The sequence below is a fragment of the Acyrthosiphon pisum genome, chromosome X (assembly GCF_005508785.2).
Source record: "Acyrthosiphon pisum isolate AL4f chromosome X, pea_aphid_22Mar2018_4r6ur, whole genome shotgun sequence".
Taxonomy (NCBI): Eukaryota; Metazoa; Arthropoda; class Insecta; order Hemiptera; family Aphididae; genus Acyrthosiphon; species Acyrthosiphon pisum.
In genome coordinates, this window is record NC_042493.1 from 59887583 (window position 1) to 59893736 (window position 6154).

Genomic DNA, 6154 nt, shown 5'->3' on the forward strand with positions numbered 1-6154 from the left:
AATATCAAAAATGTGGGAAAGTCGATTTCAAGTAGACTTGACGACAAATTCAAATATGTTTTCAGAATTCTTATCGCTTCATTAGATAAATTCGTATGTTTGGCAAAAAACACGTCTAAAATACTATTTCAAGCGTGTGTTAGACAAAAACAGAAAGACACGGTATCGAATTCCCTTAAGAAATAGATTTTGATGTATTTCCTCCGCTTAGAATCGTTTTTTTCGTATAATGATAATTTACCTAAAATGATTTTTCAATGAATTCAAATTTAAAACAAACATAAATCCACTGTACAGCAGAACAAATTTCCCGATTTTTTTTCGATATTATTTAGGTATACAGACAAAATTAAGTTTTCAGTTTAAACTTCTTACCTAATGTGCGATAAAACAATAGCATATAGAAATTATCTAAGATATATTTTTGCTTTTGTAATAAAATAAAATCGAATGCAATATCTACAAATTATAAATGTTAACTCTAAAGCACGGCATTTTAACACAAGTTATTTAGTAAATAAAACACAGCATTTGTTTTTAATAAAAATAATGTGATACTTTCTAGTTAAGACAAAACTATTATAAGTTATAATAATGCATTATCTTATATTTACTTAACAGTTGACAAACAGTTTAGTATTTACATGTTACCTTTCACTAAAATCATTTGAATCCTAGAAAATGTATTCAAACTGAATAAACAAGAAATTTAAATTTAAAATTACAAATTGTTTTGTATAAGCTATTCCAACAATACTTTTAAAATAAAAAATAACGCACCACTCATGCGGAGAATAGAACGAGTATATAAGGCTTGGCTTGGCCAGGTGCTTATTTCGAACTGTAAATGCCAGTTTGCAATTGCGATTTTTTTAATGGTAAACATGTAACTACAAGTAAGATGCTTTGCATTTCATGTGAAATCGAGTAAAAAAATAATTGGTTATTTGGCGCCAGCACAGGATTGGGACCACTTTTCATTCGAATTTCGAACAGTTCGACGCTAAGTGATTGTCCATCGCTTCTCAGATAATTTGTTTTCTCCACTTACATTTAAAAAATGTTGTGTACCTACCTATCTGATTTTGAGAATAAGACATAATGTTACACTTTTGGACACATTGATTGAATAGCGTAACATTGAACTAACGTTATTCTATTCAAAACTCGATTTTGTTAAAATGAATTAAAAATTTTTATATTATATATAACGTAAAAATTTTATTTTATCAAACAAACCATACAATAATGTAGGTATTCTTAAAATAAATATAGGCAGTAAAATAAATTTAAAAACTTAATTAGTTATCTTAGTTAGTTGCTATACTAGGTAATACCTACACATATCTATACTCAGTATTTTTACCGATGATTACATAATATGCGCTTTTCTTTACTATACGAACCGCCCTTATTGACCACTGATTAAACTTTACCTTATTTTTCCATGTATTTCAAATTGGTGTAATCAACTTTATAAGTCAGTATAACCATCGAGTAACCGTATATAAATAAAATGTTCACCGAATGTTTTATAATAGAATTTTTTTTAAATATTATCGCTAGGTTAAAACATTGAAAATGTAATACAAGGTTCCTTATGAGTTGTTAGTGGAAGTTAAAAAAAAGTTGAGTGTAAAACTACAATCATTTTTTATGAGTAGGTATCAGAAGTAAGAATATTAATAAAATTTGTCAAAATCGCGAAAATTTGCATATTATTTTGAGTAAAAATTCATAAAATGTTCTACTTACATCTAAGATTTTAAAATGTAATACAAGATTCTTCATAAAAGAAGTTTACCGGAAAGTCAAATTATTTTTTTATGAACGTTTGAAGTTCACATTTTTTTGACAATAGATATTCATTATTTACCCGTAAATTAGCGAATTCTATCCGAACAATTTTCTTGTAACTTAGAAACGAATAATCTTAGTTAGGTAATTTAAATTATTACCAAATGTTTATTTTATCATTTTCTATTTATGGTAAATTTTTAAATATATTGATTCATTTAAAGATATTATTATAAACACTTGATATTTTCAGATATTTTTGTTAGTTTTTTTTTATAAATTTCAATAAAATTGTAAATAGTTCATACTGTATACAAAAAATCTAAAAACTATATTATATAAATATGATCTTGTTTTTTATAAATATTTTAAGTTAATTTGGATGAAATTGGATATTTAAACAACGAAAAATGATTTTAATTATTTTGTTGTAATTTAAAAATATTATTCGTTGGTACTTAGAACTAGGGATCAAAATTTCCGAAAACAAAAAGGTTTTTTTCGGAAAAATTGGGAAAATTTGGTTTCATTTAAAATTTCCGGAAAAAATGGTTTTGACGAATAAATAATTGAATAAAAAAAAATGGATTTTTTTTCTAAAGAACTAAAAAAGTAATATATAGTGGAAACAATCTAATAAATAATGGGGGTTGACAATCATATTACATACATATTATAATATATACCATACCTAACTTAAAGTCTGTAGTGGATAAATCTAGAGAATTCTATACTTGAAATATAAATAATTATAAATTGTAATATTAAGTATTAACTACTAAAGTACTAACTATTAAGTATTTACTATGTAGTTATGTCTTATTAGTTCTTAATATTATTTAATTTTTACCAACTCACTAAGTTTAAAGATATAAAAACTATCAAATAGTTACTGTAATATAATACCTTATTAGTTATTAAAAATATAAATTGACAATAAGTATACAATTTTTAACATTAAAAAATACAGGTGATTTATTTTCGGGGAAATACACTCTCTCACATAAATAACAATTTGATATGTACGTATCTACGATATTTTTAGAACAAATATTGAAATATCCATATATTTTTAATAGTTTAATTTTAAATTTTATTACAATAATACATTGAAAACCGTATTGACAAATGTGAAATGGCGATGACAGGTTTCCTTATCTATTTTTTAAAATGGTTTTTTTTTTAGATAATTATTTTAATTTTTAAGCTTAAATACAATTTTTTAATTTTCCGAAAACTTCGGTTTTTTTGGAAATGTATTATTTATTTATATTATTTATTCTCCAATTTTTCTACGTTTTCCGAGGCTCTGGGAAAAAACGGTTTTTTTCCGAAATTTTCCCGAATTTTTCCGGCATTCTCATCCCTACTTAGAACTTTTAAATTCTATTATTATATTGTTTTGTGCATACAATATAATAATAGTTTTCAAAGACAATTATTTTGGCAAAAATTATTCAACCTACTGTTATATCTAATAGTAAAGTAAATTACTTTAAAAACATTATAGTAATAATATCATAAAATATACTTAGTAATATAAGCTGCCAGACTCTTCGCTCAACATCGTTTTTTTGTATATAATGATTTTAAGCCATCAAATTCTAATTTAACACATCCATTACATTGACCCTTTGAGAATTTAGACACCTACTGCAGTACAGCAGAATGACTACTTTATGACTTGCCCAACTTTTTAAAACTAGAGTCAATTTAACTATTATAAAATTTAAAGGTAAGATTATTATTTAAATTCTAAGTCACCTCAGAGGGTTTTATTAATATTTTAATTTTCAATCAAGTATTGATCGTTTTAAAATGTTCAGAAAATGTAGGTAAGTACAGTTTTAAAATGCTCATATCTTACTGTGTATGTTTGTAAGAAAGAGACAACCGAGGTGTAAACACCTTGGGGGTAATCAGTGTACGTAAGGTGATGGTAATCATGGGTAATCATAGGTAATCTTTGTAGTAAATCATGGGTAATCATAGGTATTATCATTGAAATCAGTAATCTGGAGTACAAACTTTCTGTCAGGTATTTACCCCTCGGAGACAACACATGGAGGGTTTGGTATCCTGTATAATTTCTGTGAACAGTTAAATTTGGACCTAGGAAATTGGTTAAGCCTTTAAAATGCATGAAATGAACCTGGAGAAGGTCACTTTGCAGAATACTAGACAGTGGCATGGTGGACGGTAATTTCAGATTTTTCTTAAATTGAGGGGGGGTTAGCCGGTTGGTCCCCTAGTTAATAAGTAATATGATATACTCAATAGGTAGTCAATAATGATCCGATATATAATTAGTTGTATTATATTAATACATTATTATGCATTAATACTTGGGATATTTGTAACTTGCCTCCGGAAAATTTTCAGTTTGCCACGCCACTGATACTAGATGTCGAGAGAACTTCTTTATTAAGGTAACTGTAATGGAAGTGTTAAATTTAATATAATATTATTGTATTCTATTTTATTGTTATTACCTTATAAGGTTAACACTGATGCTCATTATTAGATCAGTGTAAATAGTAATTAGTCTTAAATGATTTAAAATATCATTATGTATAGAAAATAAAATAAATAAATGTATTTATTTCGATAGTTTTAAATTGCTATAGACCAACATATATAAGGAACCATGTATTAAACTAAAAACTATAAAGTCAAAAATTCAAATGTCTATAAATAACACATAACAAGACAAATTATTTTGAAAATAATATCATATCTAATAGAAATATAAAAAATTTGATAAAAAATTTAATTATCTACAGCTATCAATTTTGTTAAAAACTTGGTTTTGCCTAAATTCCCGTTTTTCAGTAATTTAGGTTTTTGTTTTTCCCAACCAATGATTCCAAAAGACCATCTAGATCAAAATTTGCTAGCATAAACCAACCTCAAAGTTTAAGATTGTATCATTATCACTGTACCCAAAGTAGACATCAGGTAAAAAAAACACACAAAAAATACATTCATGGATCTTTTCCGAATCAAAAAAAGTAACAGTTGAAATAGTCCTAGAAATTGTTTATAAGACCCATAAAAACTATATATTATGTGAAAATAATATGTCAACAATTCAAACAAAAATATGATAGACACTTTTTAAGTTAAAAAATTAGAAAAACTGTCCTTTTAATAAAACAAATATTTAATAAATACTGAAGTTATACATTATAAATAGCCAAACTTAACTTAATAAAATTAAAAAGGCACTGAATATTATTATTTTAATAACCTTTCATTGTATACAAACCAAGTTATATAAACTACCTATTTGTGTATTTCAGACAAAACTTGTTATTCTTCTTCACATTTTTGTAATAAGCCTACATATATTTTATATACCTACATACCAACAAAAAAACATTCCTTATAATAAGTACCTACAGTAGAAATTTAAGGAGATTTAATTTTTAACAATTTCCGTAGTTACATAATAAAAAAACAATAAACTCCAAATTAATATCCTTATTTAATTTTTTGACAGAGCAGGATTAGAATAAAAAAAACAAGCAGGGTGAAAATATAATTAAATAATCATCCAACGTATTTCAATTCAATTGTTTAACAAAATTAAAATTATATCGTACTTCCATTTTTTTATATATATTTTGAATAAATTGGTATTTAAAATTAATTTTATAAACCTAAGCACAATTACAAAAAATACAAATAAAAGAGCAACTTCACATTTTAAAATACTAACCAAGATAGAGGCGAACAGTATAATAGAACATGTAAGTATGTTAAACTCCTACACCAACAATGTGACCATGTCTCCATTAAGTAGAAGCATAAATAAAAAAAAAGGTGGGTAAGTGGATGTCGCTCTGCTGTGCAGTACGTTACAAGTGGGTCACTGTATAATGGATAGTATTAAATTTGAATTCAATGATATAATATCACTGTATAAGAAAAACGATTCTGAGCGGAGACGGTTTGTCAGTCTAGGTATTACACATACCTATTATAGGTATACTTAATAAGTATAATATAATATCTATAGTATCTATACTTATCTATAATATCAATAATAAATTCCAAATTAATCATATCACAATATCCATTAGGTAACGCACTAACGCGTTATACATCAACAACAAATCGTGGTACTATCATAGATATATAATAGTATACTTTAGAAGTTTCAAGTACCCACAAATAATATTATACAATCACAAGAAAATAATTAAAATAGTTATTCCAGGTTTTTTAATATGTAATTTCGTCTAAATTTGAACTTAAAATTACTATAAAAATAAACTGTGCTTATGTATTTCTTAGAATTTTTGGTAACAGAATTAAATATTTACGTGAAATCTTGTTTTAAATTTCAATCCTT